The sequence below is a fragment of the Sarcophilus harrisii genome, chromosome 5 (genome assembly GCF_902635505.1).
Source record: "Sarcophilus harrisii chromosome 5, mSarHar1.11, whole genome shotgun sequence".
Classification (NCBI taxonomy): domain Eukaryota; kingdom Metazoa; phylum Chordata; class Mammalia; order Dasyuromorphia; family Dasyuridae; genus Sarcophilus; species Sarcophilus harrisii.
In genome coordinates, this window is record NC_045430.1 from 59,905,068 (window position 1) to 59,926,033 (window position 20,966).

A 20,966-nucleotide genomic window follows, 5' to 3' on the forward strand; every position below is an offset into this window, starting at 1 on the left:
CCAATGCATGGAGAGGCTATGATTTGCATCAGTAAAAGGTATACCTACACCTGTGAAACCAAGGCTACCTAAAACTAACTTAATTGTTCAACTCACTTGGGATTCTGTCTGTCTTGATAAGTCAGATAATTAGACCAGCCACATCCAAAAGAAAACAGACACAGAAATGAGGTGGAAAGCAAGAATTAAAGGCATGGGCAAATTTCTGAGCCCTCTGGTGTTTCCACTGGGTTTCTGTTACTATGGCCAGTATATATAGTCTCAATATTGTCACAGAAGGCAGGCTGAGGGATTTCTTGTGCACATAAATCCTATTCTGTCCAGTTTTGCATAACAGTCAAGTTGTGTTCCCAGGTCTTAGCAGAGTGGCTGGCACACCATAAGTGCTTGATAAATGCTATCTGCCCCAAAGATCTTAGGAACTCTGTTGGAACTTGACTTTAAGCATAAACTTTATACCCCCCGACTCTCAGAAAAGTCAGAGTCTTTGATTTCTGCATCTACTGTCTTCCAATATATTCAAGAATCTTAATTAAGCTAACTTGAAAATGAACTCTCTCAAAGCCATTGTCTTAAAGAGGAAATAATGAGAAAAGTAGAAAGATAGATTTCTTCATGGTAGATCAGAAGCAACACCAGGCATGGAATCAATAGTCCTAGGACAGATTGTTATTTACTATCTGTTATTTACTGTATGTTTTGAGCAAGACACAAATTCTGTGAGCTACAACTTACCTTGAAGAAGAGACAATATTTACTAAGTACTTTTTGTATACCAGGAAATGTGCTAAGAGAAAATGATCCAAAGAAAGGCAAAAAAAAAGTCCTTGCTTTCGAGTTTATATTCTAATTGAAAAGACAACATGTAAATTACTATGCACATAGAAGCTCTGATACATAGCTTTTGTTAATATAATCTTAATTCTACTAGCCCTCAGACTTTAGAGAATTTTCACTTGTTAAGAAATTCCTTATATCTCTAGTCATAACTTAATTTGACCTGGCCTATTATGATAAATCTCTTTTCTTCTATCTCTAGAGGCAGAGAGAGTGATTCACTGGATAAAACCTAGAACCTGGAGCCAGAAGACCCAAGTTCAAATCCAGCTCCAGACATTTACTAACCATGTGACCCTGGAAACTAGTTATGGGACCCTATTTGCATCATCTGTAAAATGGGCATAATAATAGCACCTATCTCCCTGGATTGTCTTGAGGATATAATACTTATAAAGTGCACATAGTAAGTACTTTATAAAGATTAGCTACTGTTGCTGTTATTGCTACTACTTGTATGACTTGTGGGAAGGAATTATCTCAAAGAACTCAAAATAAGCTGGAAAGAATCAGCCATAGTATAATAGAAAAAGCTACAGACCTGAAGAGTCAGAACTGATTTCAAATGCTGGCTCTGCTACTTAATATCTGTGTGTTATCATTTCAGCCTCAGTTTCCTCCAGCAAAATGAAAGGATTGTGTTAAACATGAGATTCTAAACTTTTTTGTGTCAGGGACTCCTTTGGTAATATGGTAGAGATTATGGGGGTCCCTTCTCAGACCCTGAGCTTTTAATGCTTTTAAATGCATTAGATTACAAAGTAAATTAATTAACTGAAATAAAATTATCAAAATATTTTTCAAAACAAGTTCATAAATCCCAAGTTAAAAATCTCTGATTAAATAGATGGCAAACAGGCTGATTTGCTATGACTTATTTTTTCCCTTCTGGAAAGGACTGGACCCTCCTTTGACACTGAGACAGTGTAAGATTTACTGCTCAGAAAACAGTACTGAACTATAGCTACAGGGAGAATTATTAACCCAAGAAGGGATAGAAGACAAAAAAACATGAATAAAATCAATGAAGACAGAATAGAGAAACTGTAGAGATAAAAAAAAATTTCATCAAATGTCCCTCATAAAAAAGTCTGATATCCAAGATTTATAAGGAATTGGCACAAATATATATAATACAAATAAATAAGACATAACAGGATATGAATAAACAATTCAAAGGAAGAATGAAGAATAACAAACTACAAATGGCCATTTTAAAACATTCTCCAAGTTATTGATGAAAAAGAAATACAAAATATAACAATTCTGAGATGTTACCTTTCACCTTGCAAATTGGCAAAGATGACAAAAAATTAAGAACAATAAACATTGATTGTGGGAAGACCGTCACACTAATATATTTATGGTGGAGCTGTGAAATGATCCAATAATTCTGAATATTATTTTGGAATTACCTGTGAATAAACTGTGGCTAATAAACCTATTAGCACCAACATTCTTAGGCACACATATATCTTAAGATACTAAACAGCAAAAACATTTCTAAAAAATACCAAAAAAACCCTACAGAAATATCAAAAAAAACCCACAGAGCCATTCTTTGAGGTGGCCAAGAACAAGGTAAATAGCCATTATTATAGATTGCTTGAAAATATAGGGCCTATGAACGTAATGAAATAGTATTAGATAGTTCAAAATGAAAATATGAGGAATTCAGAGGATATATTTGCAGGTAGATTTATGTGTGAACTGATGCAGAATTGGGGACAGAAAGGTGGGAGAGTGTGTGAATATATGTGTGTTATTGTCATTGTTATTCAGTATTTCAGTCATATCCGATTCTTCATGACCCCATCTGGAAAAGATTTTTTTGGCAAAGACACTGGAGTAGTTTGCCATTTCCTTCTCCAGCTCATTTGTCAGATCAGGAAACTGAAGCAAACAGGACTAAGGGACTTGCCCAGTAAGTTTAAGGCTAGATTTGAATTCAGAAAGGTGAATCTTCCTAATTCTAGGTCTGGCACTGTACCCACTTCACCTCCTACCTGCCATCTGCCACATTTATGTATGTCTATATCTGTGCATCTATATACACTATCATGTCACTGTATCAAATATTTTTGCTTAACTGTGTTTCTTCCTTACAATGGAAGGCAGGGGAGTAAGGATTTTCCAAATTAACCATGAAGTAAATACCAAAGACATCAATAAAACACACTTTTAAAAAAGAAAAGCATGCTTAGAATTAAAAAAAAAATTAAGTCCCTCAAGGTCCATATATTCTTGAAAACTCCAGCCCTTCCCAGACAGCCATCCTCCTGTAATGGCCCCTCAGTGATGGAAGGGCTAACATAGAAGGAATTCGGACTTCAGAGAAGGGTTAAATTAACTGAACTCTGACCTCTAATTCACCCCTTTCAACAACAAGAAGATTCCATCAATTCTACCTCTTTGAAGGGTTAAGCAACAAGATGAGTACTGGACTAGGAGGCAGGAAACCAAAGTTCTAATCCCAACTAAACTCTGAGACTCAATTTCCCAACTGTAATGTAAAGAAGTTATCACTGACATTTATAAAGGGCATCCCAAAAGTCTTAATGCAATTCCAATCTATCAAAACTTAAAAGTGAATAAAAATAAAACATAATAAAATAAAATAAAAATAAAAAATAAAAATTTTTATACACATTATTTCATTTCATATTATTTCATAATAATAGCTAGCATTTATGTAGCACCTTAAAGTTTACAAAGCACTTTAGAAACATCATCTCATTTTATCCTCACAGCAACCCCAGGTGACAGGTGCTATCCCAGTTTTACAGATGAGGAAACTGAGGTTAAATCATTTGCTCAGAGGTCACAGAGTAAATACCTGAGCCCACATTTGAACACAAGTGCTCCATCCATCACCCAGTAGTAGTTGACATTCAGAAGAGTTGAACCATATGCTCCTGGTCACACAGCTAGTAAGTGCTAGGAACAGGATTCAAAGTCACATTTCTCCCTGACTTCAAATCCAACACTTTTTCCTATGTGGGACCTCTAGATGACCATCAGGTTTCCAACCATGGCATTCTGAAATTATAAGATTCTAGGGCAGTGGTTCTCAAACTTTCGTTTTCAGTATCTTTATCCTATTAAAAATTATTGCGGATCTCTCCAAAGCATTTTCGTTTATCTGGATTATATTTATAGAATTTACCATATTGGAAATAAAAACTATTTTTTAATTTGTAGACCCTCTAAAAGAGTTTTAGAGACCCTCGGGATTCTGTAGACCATACTTTGAGAACCACCGTTCTAGGGAGACAGGGCAGCAAAGGAAACCAATTCTATTTTAACAAGGGAGAAAAAAAGAGGTTCAGACATGGTGGATGGTTTTCCCCATAGCATCTGTCAGATCAGAAATCTAGACTAAGAAGAAAACCCAGTTTTCCAGGAGTCTCTTATTCTTTGGGCCTTCCCTAACCCTTCTTAAATTTCAAAGTGACTATCACTCATTGTTCTTATCAGTCAAAAGAAACAGTTCCAAATAGATGGCAGCAGAGACCAAAGCCCTCTTAGAGATTACATTCTTTCCCACCCCCAACATCCCTACCCTACCCTCCCAACACTCTCTTCCTAAAACCAAAAGCTCTATCTTTGCAGAAAGAAGGTTAGAAAAGGGGCAAGGGCACAAATATAACTGGATTTCCACATCCTAATGAAAACGGATTTTTCATACTTTTAATGGGGAAGTTTCTAAAATACAAACCGAGGCAGAAACTCATCTGCTTTGCCACTGTTGTTAACCTCCTGGTATGTGAGCAACTTAATAAGGACCCTTTTTCCCTTCTCACCACTCCCCATCCAGGCTTCCTTTTCCAATACAAGTTCTGCTTCAAAATTTTAATTTTGACCTGGTTTCATCTAGCCAATGTCAGGGCAGGGGGAAGAATACTCTGGACTAAGCCGACCCTGAATAGGCAAAAGGGGACAGAGCTTTGCTGCTTTTTCTCTTGTGCAAACCTTGCATCTGACCATACTTCCTGACATGAAGAGCCCCAGTTTATTTTGGGAGTGACCTGTGGAGACTATGGAGGCTACCATGTATGAGGGCAGAACAAAGCCTTAGCTCACCACAACCAGAGAGTCCTCAAGGAGGAATGGCCTGCCCTCAGGGATTGTAATGGGAGGCCTCCTGACTCCAAAGCGTATTGCCTACTGTGTTTGGTTTATCAAACCATCTGAGGAAAACAAAAGCAACAAAATTCATCTAGAACCCAACTTCTTAAATTATGGTTTGCATCCCCATATATGGTCTCATATCTGAATGTGGGAGTCACGAAATTAGGAACCAGTTAATGTTTGATTTGTGCATCTATTTTATATACTTATATATCTGGGGTCACATAAAAATTTCTTAGGCAAAAAGGAGTTGTGAGTGGAAAAAGTTTAAGAAGTCCTGATCTAGAAGATCAAAAGGTGAAGAACTTCAAAGGAAATGATGAAAAACAAGTGGGGCTTTCTATCAGGAGATCTCAAACTCTAATACAAAGCAATAATCATCAAAAGATTTAGATATTAGTTAAAAATAATGATGTCACTCAATGAAACAAAATTAAGTATACAACCTACAGAAGCAAACAGTAGCACAGTGTTCAACAGATCTACTACTAAAATAAGGATTTCACTATTCAACAAAAACTGCTGGAAAAAAAAGGTGGAAAGCAGTCTGGTAGAAACTGAGCAACCAACAGTTTATATCATAGACCTAAATTGATATGTGGCTTAAAAATTAAGAGTGATATAAAAAATTAGAGGATTAAGGAATAAAACATGTTTTCAATATGGAGAGATGAAAAATTCAGAATCAAAAACAGTCTCTGCTCTCAAAAAAAGGGGAAAGCAGTCTGGTAGAAACTGAGCAACCATCAGTTTATATTATATATTATATTTTAGATAAGTTCCAAATTGATTTGTGATTTAGAAATTAAGAGTGGCATAAACAAATTAGAGAATTAAGAAAGAAATCATGTTTTGAATATGGAGAGATGAATAATTCAGGACTAAACAAGGAAGAAAGAGAATCACATAAGATAAATTCCCCTTTCTACTATTCATGCTCACAATCTCCAGTCCCTTCATCCCTCTCTATTCCCCCAGCTTTCATAACCCTAATCTATAATTCCTTCCCTCCCTTGACCATATGGTTAGCCATATGACTATGATTTTTCACCTTTTCCAAAGAAAAGACATACAGCTTTCTGGACCAAAAACCCCAAAAAACTTTATAACTCATGTCAATCTTCTTCAATTTCAATGTTCGCCAACTCTTTTACCCGAAAGAAGAAGAGAGACAGAGTCAAGCAGGTACATGAAATTAGCTTCTAAAACTCAGTGTCAGATCTGGAAAGAAGACCCAAGGACCCTGGTCCCACAAGCCTTCAGTATTCACAACTGCACAATGCTTTCTCTCAAAAGAAAACATTTTTTACATCTGAATCTTACCCCAGAGCATGTGCTGTGCTTATGTGGACTAAGATTCAAAGGTTATCAGCTGATTTTGGTAATACTGTATCCAATTAAATATTAATTACTTAAGGTCAGATAATCCTAGAATCCCAGAATTGGAAGAGAACCATTAGACCATTTGGTCCAAACTATATGAAGTAGAAACTTCCTTCACAATATTCCCACAAAGTAGTCATCCAATCAATCTCTCCTTAAAGTCCTTCAGTTATGGGAAACTCACTACCGCCCAATGTAAATCCAAAATTTACCTCCTTATAATTCCAAATATTTCCAGCTGAAGTTAAGCAAAAATAGTTTAATACATACTTCAAAATATTTTAAAATGCTTTGAACTCAAATCCAGACACTGCTGCTTGCTACCTACATGACTCTGAGAAATCATTTGATCTCTCTAAGGCTCAGGTTCCTCACGGTATAAAAGTCAAATTGATAAATATTTATTAAACACCTCATATGTTCCTGTTACTGGGAACATAGAACTGGTGATACAAAGAGCAAAAACAGTCTCTGCTCTCAAAAAGCTTACAATCTAATAGGGAAGACTACATGCAAGGAGCTATATATAAACAAAAAATTAGGCATCATCAGAGGGAAGGCATTAAGATGAAGGAGGAGTAAGAAAGGGTCCTTGTAGAAGGTTAGCTGAGATTTATAGAAAGTTGAGAAAGCCAGAGGGTGAAGATGAGGAAGAAGGGCATTCTAGAAATGGGGCACAATGAATAAAAATGCACTATTCTGTATTTGGAAGAGGAAGGGAGTCAATGTCACTAAATCAAAAAGTCCATAGAGGACAAAAAAAAGTAAAAAGACTTTAAAGTTACAGATTATGAAAGGCTTTAAAAGATAACAGAGGTTTTTATTTTATTCTGGAAAAAATAAGGAATCACTGGAATTTAATGCAGAGGGGACGGGTAACAGGATTAAACTAGTGTTTTAGGAAGATGCGTTTGATGGCTAATTGTAAAATGAGGGCACTGGAACATGGCAGAGTGTCAGAAAGCAATGTAATTGAGCTTCTGTCTACAAACTTCCTTCAGACAGTCCTAAAAAGTGCACCAGACTGAAGCCTGAGGGAGAAATACAGAAAAAGTCACAGTAAGTCATTTGTCCAGTCATTCCCAACACAGAAAGACAGATATAGAGGTCTGTAGACATTGGGACTGGGCCAAGAACACATCACACCTAAAACTCGAGGCAAGAGGAGGGCCCATAATTAAATCCAACCTCAAACCCATACATGGGTACTGTGATGGAGTCAGGTGGCAGCCTAAACTAGCCCTAACATCAAGCCCAAAATCAAGAAGTAGACTGAAAGGGTAAACAAACAAACAAAAAAAAAGAATCCCACTATTAAAAGGTATTGGATGTCAGGAAAGCTGCAAGGCACAAATGAAGAAAAAAGTTCTATAAGCTCAAAAAATCTATAAGCAAAGCCTCAAAGAAAAACACAGCTTGGGCACAAACTCAACTAGAATTCCTGAAAGAGACAAATCAAAAGTTTAAAAAATGTTTTGCAAATGAAATGAAAACACTTGAGGAAAAAACTAGAAGAGAAATAATAGTTATGAAAGATAGAATTGGAAAGGGAATTACCAGCTTGAAACAAGAAATATAAAACCTCACCCAAACAACAATACTCTTTGAAAATTAGAATGGATCAAACAGAAGCCAATAACTCCATGTGAGACAACAAGAAATAAAAACCCAAAGGTTGAAAAAAAAGAGAAAAGTGTCAAGGATTTCATTGTAAAAATAACTGTGAAAAAAAGTCTAAAGAGAAAAAAAATTAAGAATAATTGGAGTATCTGAATTCCATAACCAAAAAAAGGCCTAGCCATCACATTTCAAGAGATCTGAAAAGAAAACTGCTTCTATCTCTAAGAATCAGAGGGCAAAAAAGAAAAAGAAAGAATTTGCTGGTACCCTCATGAAGCAAACTTCAAAATAAAAATTACCAGGAACATCATAGCCAAAACCCAGAGTTTCTGGAACAAAGAAAAAAATACTAAAAGCAGCCAAATGGAAAAAATTCAAGTACCAATAAGCTACAGTTAGCAGCAGCTATAACTATAAAGGAAATGAGTACTTGAAATACAGTATTCCAGAAGGTAAAAAGTATGGACTTGTAACCAAGAATAACTTAGCAAAGCAAGCAAAATTCAATATTTTTCTACAGGGGGAAAAATGGACTTTTAATGAAAAAAATAGATACCAAACTGCCAAAAATATTTTATAGAACTAGAAAAAATAATAACAGAATTCATCTGGAAGAATAAAAGGTCAAGAATATCAAGAGAATTTATGGAAAAAAATACAAATGATGGTGGCTTAGGAATACCAAACTTAAAACTATATTATAAAGCAGCAGTCACCAAAACCATTTGATACTATGAAATAGAGTGGTGGGTCATTGGAATAGACTGAATACACATGACAGAATAATCAAGGCTTACAGTAATCTAGTATTTGACAATCCCCCAAACTCCAGTTTCAGGAATAAGAAGTCACTATTTGGCAAAAACTGCTGGGAAAACTAGAAAATAATATTTCAGAAACTCAGCATAGACTTATGTCTCATATACCGTACCAAAAAATGGGTACATGATTCAAACATAAAGAATGATACTATAAGTAAACTGGGAGAGCAAGGGATAACTTACCTAACAGATCTTTGGAGAAGAGAGGAATTTATGACCAAAGAAGAACTAGACAACATTATAAAAGGCAAAATGGACAACTTTGATTAAATTAAATTAAAAAGGTTTTGCACAAACAAACCAAGAAAAATAAGATTAAAAGGGAAGTACAAAGCAGAGGGGAAATTAAATAAAATTAATTAAATAGTCAGTATTTCTGATAAAAGTCTCATTTCTAAAATATATAAAGAATTATGTAAAATTTATAAGAATACAAATCATTCCCCAATTGATAAATGGTCAAAGGATATGAACAGACAATTTTCAGATGACGAAATTAAAGCCATCTATAGATATATGAAAAAATACTCTAAATCACTATGGACTAGACAAATGCAAATTAAAACAATTCTCACATTGGCTAAGATGACAGGAAAAGATAATAATAAATGTTGGAGGGGATATGGGAAAACTGGGACATGAATATATTGTTGGTGGAGCTGTGAAAGAATCCAATCATTCTGGAGAGAAATCTGGAACTATGCCCCCAAAACTATAAAATTGTGCATATATTCTTTAACCCAGTAGCGCCATTACTGGTTTTGTATCCCAAGGAAATCACAAAAGAGAGAAAAGGAGCCACATGTGCAAAAATGTTTGTAGCAGCTTTTTGGTGGTAACAAAGAATTGAAAAATGAGTGGATGCCCATCAATGTGGGAATGACTGAACAAGTTGTGGTATAGGAAAGTAATGAATATTATTATTCTATAAAAACAATAAACAAACTGATTTTAGAAAGACCTGGAAAGATTTATATGTACTAATGCTAAGTGAAACAAGCAGAACCAGGAATACATTGCACACAACAGCAAAAATGTGCTTTAATCAACTGTGAAAGACTTGGTTCTTTTCAGTGGTTCAGTGATCCACAGGAATCCCAATAGACTTTGGACAGAAAATGCCATTTGCATCCAGAAAAAGAACTATAGAGACTGAATGTATATCAACACATACTATGTTCATTTCTTTTTTCTTTTTTTTTCCTCTCCCATGGCTTTTCCCTTTTGCTCTGATTTTTCTCTCTTAATATGATTCATAAAAGAGAACTGCCAACCATTCCTGATGAAAAAAACAGAGCTGCAGAGAAACTCTGAAGTACAAAGACAAGAGTTAAGGAAGCATAAAAAGATAAATATGAATGAATATTAGGAACTAAAAAGGACAAAAATACAGCATCTAAATACTTAAAGTAAAAATTTAGCAATTTACAAAGAGAAATAAACAATTAAATTACAATGACGAGGGACCTCAATATACTCTTTTATAAGAAAGGAGGAAGGTGGGGAAAGAAGAAGAGAGGGAAGGAAGGTAGATTCTTAGAAAGAATTTAGGAAAATTGAAAAACAATTGCTGTTGTTGTGTGCAATGTATTCCTGGTTCTGCTTGTTTCACTCATTATTAGTGCATATAAATCTCTCTCTGGTGATTACTAAATGGGTATAAAAGAAATACATTTATTGCTAAACAGCAAATGGCACATTTACAAAAATTGACTATGTATTAAGGCATAAAAATCTCAAACATATGGAGAAAAGAAGAAATATTAAACATCTTTTATTATACACAATGAAATAATTATTCAATAAAGAATCTTTAAAAAGCATTAAAATTAATTCACAATTAACTCTCTCCTAAAGAACTGTAAGTTAACTGTAAATAAGAAAAAAAGAAATCACCAATAACTCTGCCTCCCACAAAATGGGGGACAATGTACCATTTTTTTAGAATGCAAAGCAGCAATTAGGAGATTTATAGGGAATTAGGTGGCATGATATATGCAGCACTCAACTTGGTTTCAGAAAGAACTGAGTTCAAATCCTGCCTGAGATACTTGATATCTATGTGACATGCAATGAGCATGTCACAAACTGAACTTCAGTTTTCTCATACGTAAAATTAAAAAGATGGACATCAGGGCATCTAAAGTCTCTTTAACCTCTAAATCTATAAGCCTATGAAATAAACACTTTTGTCAGCAAAAGAGAAAAAGAACAGATTAAAGCATTAGACATGAAACTAAAAGGTGACAAATCAAAAAACTCAAGTAAATATAAAAATAGTAATTCTGAAAACCAAAAAATAAGTTGAATTATCAATTAAACGAAAAGGTTTTGTTAGAAATAAAAATTATTAAACAAACTATTATCTAGTGTGATTAATTTAAAAAAAAAAGAAAAAGGAAACAGCAAATTGGTAATAGCAAAATAAAATAGGAAAATTCACAAAAAATGAAAAGAAATTATTTAAAATGATTCCATGCAATATAACTACTATATATATATATATATGTGTGTGTGTGTGTGTGTGTGTGTGTGTGTGTGTGTGTGTGTACACACACACACACACACATATAAAGAAAAAGTCTTACCGGTTTCTTTCTGTGATGCAAATATGGTCTTGATACCTAAACAAAAACAAAAGAAAACAGAGAAAGAAAATCATAAATCCTAATGAAAACTGATGAATGTTTTTTAATTATATTCTATGACCAAGTAAGATTTTCCAAGAACACAGTGTTGGTTGAATATTAGGAAAACTGTAAACATAACAGATCACATTAATAACAAAAACAATAAAAATTATATCGTTGTATCACTAGTTGAAAACAACACTAAGATAGGGATAAATGAACTTTTTACTAACATGGTAAACAAAGAGCCAATGTTACGTGTAATGGAGATAAATGCTACTGGACATTTCAAACTTAATGTCCAGAGATACCTTGAACTCAACATATCCAAAAATGAACTCATTACTCTTCCTCCTAAATCCAGCCCTATTTCAAACTTCTTTTTCTCTATTTGAAAGCACCACCTTCCTTCTACTGCCCCTAGTCAGTATCAGCATTATCCTTGACTCTTCCTTCTCCTTCAGCCCATGTATCCAATGGACTGCCAAATTCTGCAAATTCTAGATTTACCACATCTCTTGTATCTAATACCTCTCCACTCATTTTATTTTATATATTTTTCATCTTTCACCATAATTACTAAAACAGTCTCCTAATTGGTCTTCCTGCCTCTAATGTCTCCCTACTTCAGTTTCATTTCCATAAATCCAAAGTTCTCAACTGAAAAGAAATCTGCAGCAAAGTTCTCTAATAAAGATTTCATTTCTAAGATATAAAAGGAGATAATCCAAATTATAAGAACATAACCTATTTCCCAATTTACAAATGATCAAGAGATATGAATAAAATGGTTTTCAGAGAAAGAAATTTAAGCTACCAATAGTCAAAACATGCTCTAAATTACTAATAATTAGAAAAATACAAATTAAAACAATTTCAATATATGATCCCATACCCAGCAGATTGGCAACAATGACCAAAAGAAATTTTTTAAATAAAAAACACTTAGCACAGTGGCTGATAAACAGTAGGTGCTTAATAAATGCTTATTGGCAAAAAGTAAAATGACAAATGTTGGAGAGGCTGTGGAGAAATAAGTACATTAATGCATTGTTGGTGGAAATGTAAACTAGTCCAGCCATTTTAGAAAGCAATTTGAAACTATACTCTAAAATCTATTAAATGGTTTATATCCTTTAACCACACTATATCTACACTCTGAAGAGATCAAAGGACCCACAGGCATAAAAATTTTTAGAACAGCTCTTTTTGTGAGGATTAAGAATTGGAAACTGAGGAAATGTCCACCAATTGGGCAATGATTAAACAAACTATAGTATATTATTGTGCTATAGGAAACAAAGGGAATGTGCAACAAGAAAACTGTTTGGTTCTGCACACATATATTGTATCTAGGATATACTACGACATATTCAACATATATAGGACTGCTTGCCATCTAGGGGAGGGGGTGGAGGGTAGGAGGGAAAAATCAGAACAGAAGTGAGTGCAAGGGATAATGTTGTTAAAAAAATTACCCTGGCATGGGTTTTGTTAATAAAAAGTTATTATAATAAAAATAATTTTAAAAAAAGAAAGAAACAAAGGGAATTGTTTCAGAGGAACCTGGAAGGATATGTGAGTTGCACCGAGGTTAAAATGAGCATATCCAGAAGAACAATTTATAGAATAATTATATTATTAAGATAAACAACTTTGAAAAGCTTAGGAACTCTGATCAATACAATAATCACAATTCCAGAGGAATCATGATGAAACACATCACCCACTTCCAGAAAAAAAGTCCTGACAGAGGCTTTTATTTTTACTGTTGTTGTCATTGTTGTTGGTTTGGGAGAGGGAGGATAACCAAAGCAGGGATTTGTTATGGGTTTTATTTTTCATCATTTTTCTCTTTGAAGAGAAGAAAAGTATAAGAAGGAGAGATTTCAAGCCTAAAAATAAAACAACAACAAAACAAAAAAATCCCAAATGCTAGAGTAAAGACTTACTCTTAATCATAAAAAGGGAAAAAGACCCACATGTGCAAAAATGTTTGTAGCAGCCCTTTTTGTAGTGGCAAGAAACTGGAAAATGAGTGGATGCCCATCAATTGGAGAATGGCTGAGTAAGTTATGGCATATGAATGTTATGGAATATTACTGTTCTGTAAGAAATGACCAGCAGGATGATTTCAGAAAGACCTGGAGAGATTTACATGAACTGATGCTAAGTGAAATGAGTAGAAGGAAGAGAACATTGTACACAACAACAACAAAATTATGTGTTATCAACTCTGATGGAGGTGGCTCTTTTCTACCACAATGAGGTGATTCAGGCTAGTTCTAATAGTCTTGTGATGAAGAGAGTCATCTGCAACCAGAAAGAGGAGTATGGGGACTGAATGTGGATCACAACACAGTATTTACACCTTTTTTGTTGTTGGTTACTTGCTTTTTTCCCATTTTTTCCTTTTTGATATGATTGTTCTTGTGTAGCATGATATATGTGGAAATACGTTTAGAAAAATTACATATATTTAATCTATGTTGAATTATTTGATGTCTAGGAGAAGAGGGTGGAGGGAGAAAGGGAGAAAAACTGGGAACACAAGGTTTTATTTGAATACTGAAAACTATCTTTGCATGTATTTTGAAAATAAAAAACTATTAAAGAAAAAAGACTCACTCTTTAACAAAAACTATTGGGAAATCTGGAAAACATGCTGGCAGAAATTAGTTTTAAACTATATATCGAGACTAGTTCCAAATGAAATCATGACATGCATACAAATTACAGGAGCAAAGAAACATTTTTTCCTATATCTATAAAGCGGAAAAAAAAGTTCAGACTAAACCAGGGATAGAAAGGATTACAAGAAATAAAAGGGATAATTAGGATAATAACAAAATGAATGGTTTTTGCATAAGTAAAACCAAAGCAGTTAAAATTATAAAACAAAGAGTTAACTGGGGGGAAGAGGGGAAGTATCTGTAAATAGTTTCTTTGTTAAAGCTTTCATATCCTAAATATATAAGGAATTGCCTTAGATACCTAAGAGCAAGAGCTTATTCTCCATTTTGACAAATTTGACAAATTTCAAGGATATAAACAGGAGGTTCTAAAAGGAAGCAATTCAAGTTATCAATAATCATTTTTAAAAATCACAAATCACAAAAAAAAAACTAGAGAAATGTGATTTAAAAGCAACTCTGAGATTCCACTTAATACCCATCAGATTGACAGATTTTTTTTTTAAAGGGGGAAAAGGGAAATGACACACATACATTGTTGGTGGAGCTGCAAATTGTTCTAGCCATTCTGGAAAGCAATTTGGAGCTATTTATTAAGAACCAAATATGTGATAGGCAAGGACAAAACAGTCCCTGCCCTCAAGAAACTACTAACAGGAGGAAGAGATGACATGAAAGTAACTCTGTGCAAATGAGATATATACAGGATTTTTTAAAAATCAGTGAACTGTCTATGTTCTTGGATCCACCAATACCACCATTAGATTTGTGAACCAAAGAAATTAAAGGAAAAGGACTCATATTTACAAAAATATTTACCACAGTTCTTTTTTGTAGTGACCCAGAATTGGAAATATAGTGGACACCCATCAAATTAATAAGAACAATAAATAATGTGTGTATAAATATAGCTATATATAATAGATAGATGGACGGATGGATGGATAAATGGATAGACAAACAGACAGACGGATGGACGGACGGATGGATGGATATATGGATAGAGTGAACTATCACTGTGCTATAAGACATAACAAAAGGGACAGTCCCAGACAATCCTGGAAAGACTTATGTGAACTGATGCCAATGGAGTAAGCAGGACCAGAAGAACAATTTATACAATAAAAGCAATATTATAAAGTAAGATTTAAGAACTGTGATTAGTGAAACAAACAATCAACTATCAGAGCTAGCCCAAGAGTTGCCAAAAAAAAGAAGAAAAGGAAATGTTTAAAAGTAGGTCACTGAAACAGTTACAAAATGTACAGAAGACCATAGAAGGAAAATCAGTAGGAAACAGAAAAGCAGGACAACTTTGAGAATAATATGCTGAATTTGTTGTGTATTTGGAGAGCAAAGCAAGCTGTCTCCCAGCTGCAATCCTCTTTTTTTCTTTTCTGCTTTATGTATGGTAAATCTCATCTTATTTGGTGTTTGTTAAGTTCAGAATAAAAACAACTCAAAAAAAATGGTTTTAATCAAATCCACCCTTAATGACTTAAGCCCAGTGCCTGGAGGAAAAGAAACCTTTATGAGTCATTCCAGTAAACTGCCAGACAGCCTCTCATACGCACAAGGCCAGAGAGCCTGCTTTCTACAAAGAACAGGTCTTGGAGCCAATCCAGCTGTGATTGCATCTCCTGGGTCCAGCTGGCTAACACAGCTAGCAATGGGGGGCCCATGAAGCACCAGGAATTTTCCATTCAGACAACCAAGATTTACAAGTTCCCTGACAAGGACCCATTTAGGTTGAGTAACATCCTTACTTGGATCATGACAGGACTAAATGAAAAGGCTATTTAGTTTGGCAACATCCTACCAGGAGGCCAAGGTAAACATGGCTTTGTGGCCAGATTAAAAATGGGACATAGAAATTGCAAGGGAAGCGGCTTACTGGATCACAGGATTTAAGGCTAAAAAGGGTTTTAGAGATCATTTTACAGATGAGGGGAACTGGGGCCAAAGGAGGTTCCCTGACACAATGATACACAGACAATTCATGAGGGAGACAGAATTTGAACACAGGTCCTCTGAAGCCATATATCTCCCTTCTAGAAAGTCAGAATAGCAATATTATTTCTTGAAATCTTATGGAATCATTCATTTCTCCTTGCTTAATTTTCAAAAATTCTATTTCTTTAAAACTTTATTCTTTTAACTACTTTTTTTTCCTTCCATTTCTCAGGACTCTTATTTTACTTTAAAATAAGTACAGTTCCTTCTCCTTACAACTGTGAAAGTTTATAGGGAATGGCTCCCCTGAACAAGAGGCTGACTGTCCAGTTTCCCTAAACCAACTCCAACTCAAACACCTAATAATCATCAAGGAACCTAATAAGAAATTATAACAAGAGCCTTCTTTCAATTCAAAATTTCAACCAGAAGCCCAAGAGCATCAGGAAAAGAGGTCCCCCTAATCAAGTACCATTGCTACTATCAGTACTGAGACACAGGAGACCCCCAAGATTCTGAGTCCATATACAGCAAGAATGGAAAATCCTTTTAAGTTAGTCCTAGGAGGGGGACAGGCAGGGACCAACCAACAATGCTAAGACTCAGAAATTCAGAGATCCCTAAGATTCTGTCCTCAGATATGAGAAAGAACTCTCAGGGGTCCAACACTAGTGGAATATCAGCACAAAAAAGCCGGAGGCCAAGGACAAGACCAAGCAGAGCTGACCATCCCACTCAAAAGTGCAGCAAGTAGGTGGAACCCAGCCCTGGAACAGAGCCCCAATTCAGGAACTAAAGAGATCAGAACCACAAATCACTGCAAGGTTAACTCCCTGACAACTGCAGAGGCTCAAAGCACAAATTGGATTTTCCACATGAAGATCCAGAAGAAATTAAGAAAATTTTAAAGTAAAATAAGGGTCCTAAGAAATAGAAGGAAAACAAGTAGCTTAGAGGAAAAAGTACTGAACCTTAACTAAGAAATAGAATCCTTGAAAACTAAACAAAAAGAAATTAATGATTCCATAAGACTTTAAGAAATAGTAGAATAAAATAAAAATATTGGAAAAATAGAAGAAAATGTTGGTTTTTCTGATATCAAGAACAAGAGATCCAGAAAACAGATCAAGGAGAGATAATTTAAGAATCAGTAGATTTCCTAAAAACAAGAAAAAGCCTCAATACCATATTTCAAGAAATCATAAAATAAGTACCCAAATCTATTAGAACCAAAAGGCAAAAACCAAAAGAATTCATTAATCACCTCTTGAAAAGAAAAAGTTCCAGGAATGTCAAAGCCAAAATTCAGAGCTCCTACTTGGAATAGATAAATTTCAAGTATTTTTGGTGGTGGAAGGGTGGGGTGGGAAGTGGGAAGTACTGAATAGGAACTTTGAAATAAAAACACAAGATTTCACTTGAAAGGTAAATTTATTGGCCAATTTAAAAGTGTCCTATGATAATATATTGCTAAGATTCTAATGGGGAAAGAAATAAGTGTTCCTTCAGAACCTTAGTGTCTTTAAAGTATAGTAGAATATTACTGTTTTCTATAAAATGATAAAAGAATTCAGAAAAATTTGGAAAGACATATCATAATATAGAAATAAAATGAGAGAAATGGTTTGTAAGGTTATCTCAATGATGTAAAGAAAAAACACCAGTTAAAAATTTCAGTACAGTGTTCAATGCAGTAACTAATTATGATTTCAAAAGAACAGATGAAGGACAGAAGAAGTATACCTCCCACCTCTTGGCAAAGAGGAGACGGACTATGAGTGCAGAATAAGACATAAATTTTCAGATATGTCTAATGTGTTGATTTGTTTTACTTGACAAAATTTATTTATTACAAATGCCATCAAGAAGTACCAATGGTGTTAAAAAAAAAAAATAAATAGCAACAAGAAAATATTTTAAAAGAAAAATAAGTAGAAAGGATCCAGGACCTAGATTCAGGAGACATTAGTTTTTATCCCAACATTGACATATAATAGCTATATGGCTTCAAACAAGGCAAGTCGTTATCCTTGTTTATCCTCAATGTTCCTCATCAGTGAAATGGGTATATAATTTGTAAATTATCTTCTGAAGATATAGAGAACTACTGTGAAGACAATTAAGAATTAGTAAGTTAAGTGCCTTAAGCTTCTCACAGAAGGGAAGAGGAAAAGAAATAAGTACTTATTAAGCACCTATTATGTGCCTGGTACTGTGCTAAGCATTTTACAAATACTAATTATTAACTTAAATAATTAAAAATAAAATCACTTTATCTCATAGCAAAGGTCTTGAAAGTTATATTATTATTAATTCAAAGAAAATATCATGAATAACAGAATAATCATCATTCCAGTGATGACCTGATCCAACTAGCTCTGTTCTTTCTTTCTTCAATAACAGAACAAAAGGGAAAGATTCTAAATGGTAACAGGGACAATGCCAGAGATTACATATCAGCAATAACCCCTAGACTAAGGAGAAGTGGCAGGATATAGTAGAAAGCATTCTGGGCTTGATAAGTCTAGATTCAAATCCCATACCTACCATTTGCCAGATATGTGGCCAAAGGCAAATCATTTGCTATTTCTGAACCCATCACTTTATAAGATTATTGTTAGGATCCAATGAAACAATGGAAACAATGAAACAAAGCATTTAGCAGATCTCAAAATAATCAATCAATAAACAGTTATTAAGCATCTAGTGTAAGGTCCTGTGCTAATCACTATAGAAAAATTGATTTTTATCATAAAGAAGAAAGCAAATTATCAAAGACTCAAATTTATAGATCGATCATTATTGTTTTTTATACAGATTCTTCCATTTTCCATCCTGAACCTATATCTCTGACCAGATGACATGGTCCACCTTAGCATATACTTTCCCATATAAGGAAACAAATAGCCCCCACACACATAAACATGTATGAATATAAGTAAATTTCAGATTTCCTAGAAATGCTTATATTTTCCCTCATAGGGAGCCACACAGCCCCACATATATATAAACATGAGTATAAGCAAATTTCAGATTTTCTAGAAATGCTTATTTCCCCAAAGGCATGTAAATAGATTTTTCCTAAATAGGTACCTGATAAGTACAAAGACATGCATACACACATAATAATTATTCATGAAATGCTTGTTCAGCCACATACCTAATCACATATGCACATTCTAAGGGATATACACACAGAGACAAATTCATCTGTACCCACAATAAACAGAATAAACAACTAGATGGTTGAGCTAAAATAAATAAAACTGGCAAAGAAATAATATGTTGGGGTAGGAAAAACTCTGGCATTAGACACAGGAAACATGAAATCTCAAACAAGTTATTAAGTCTTACTTTATTCGTCGGCAAAATGGGAGAACAAGCCCAGATGATTTTAAGGTCTCTGTCTGTTCTAAATTCAATCATGATTTGAACAATCCCCATTAACAGCATTGTTAGCAGGGCCTTAATTTCTATAATTTTAGGGACTTAAACTTTGTTCAAAAAAATTAAAATTTGTTCAATTTGTATATTGGATTTGGAGAATTCTGGGCAGATCAAAGATGATCTTCCAGGAAGTAGGGGGATCTCTAAAAAGCTCAAAAAGTAATTATACTTCAAGTATAGTCTTGGGGACACTGATGATCTAGTTTCTTCTGGAATTCATTTATATAATAGAACCACACACTGTGTTTCCTTGCACAAATTTAAACTATTTAAAAAGCACTTGATAAAAATAAAAGTAAGTGTTGAAAAGCCTAGCTCCAAAGTACCTTGTACTTAGTGGCTATTCAATCATTTTAATTGTGTCCAATTCTTCATGACCCCATTTGGCAAAGACACTAAACTGGTTTGCCATTTTCTTCTCCAGCTCATTTTACAGATGAGGAAACTGAGGCAAATAGAATTAAGTAACTTGCTTAAGTTGAACAACTAGTTAATTGTCTGAGGCCATATTTTAATTCAGACCTTCCTGATTTCAGGCCCAGCACTCAATCCACTGTACCACCTAGCTGCCTCTTGCACTTAGTAGGGGATTAATAAATGCTTATTAAAGTGAACTGTTGAACTGAAAAAAGGAGCAAAAGTTTCTGGGCTTCCCTCAGAGAGAATGGTTAGATTTGTGCTTTGGGTTGATTGCATAAAACACTTGGGTCCTGCTATTGTTTTGGACTAGAAGCTTCTGGGCTCCATAAGGAATTGACATATTCAATAAATATTTGTGGATTGAACAAAGTTTAATTCCCCTAAAATTACAGAAATTAAGGCCCTGCTAACAATGCTGTCTTGGCAGAAGGAAGGAGGCAGGAGAATGGCTGCCAGTCAAGACTAGGCTTTTTTTTCCAAGGTTTCATTCCAATTCCTGACACTGCATGGACTTCTTGGTTTGTGATCTGTCGTTGTAATCTCTCCTTAAAATCTAGTACACTGTGCTTATAAATATTGAGTAAATAAATCATGCTACAAGGTCATTAAGTGGTATTAACCCTTTGGTTTTCAAGACATACAAATGCATCAGGACTCTTAAACTCTGCCTGACCATGCTGAGGTGCCCAGCATATCACTTCCAAGACCAAATATTTCACTGAGTTTCATCAGGTCTCCCATACCACATATAATAAGAGAAATGGACACTGGAGGGAGCAGAGAGGAAGGGAATTAGGGAGAGAAAGGACAAAGAATCAGATGGGAAAGAGAATTAGTGTTTTTCAGGTATGAAACATTTCTCTCAAGAAGGGTCCTAGAAAGAGGTAGGGAGATTATAAATCTACTCTCCTTTGTTCAAATTGATTAATGCATAATCTATGAAACAGATAAAGGTAAAAGAATTGTTGCCGGAAAAGCATATTTTGTCAAGTCAAGTTTAAACTCTCTAGGGAACAGCAAGTTAGATAAAT

General features: G+C 34.5%; 1 protein-coding gene across 1 annotated transcript in view; it reads right to left on the reverse strand.

Annotated features, from left to right (window-relative positions):
- Window positions 1–20,966, reverse strand: part of TSPAN9 (tetraspanin 9) — a 239,073-nt gene that overhangs the window by 203,737 nt on the left and 14,370 nt on the right. The window contains exon 3 of the mRNA XM_031939299.1: window positions 11,381–11,416. The gene's annotated coding sequence lies outside the window, so the exon portion shown is untranslated. The remainder of the gene's footprint in view (window positions 1–11,380; window positions 11,417–20,966) is intronic.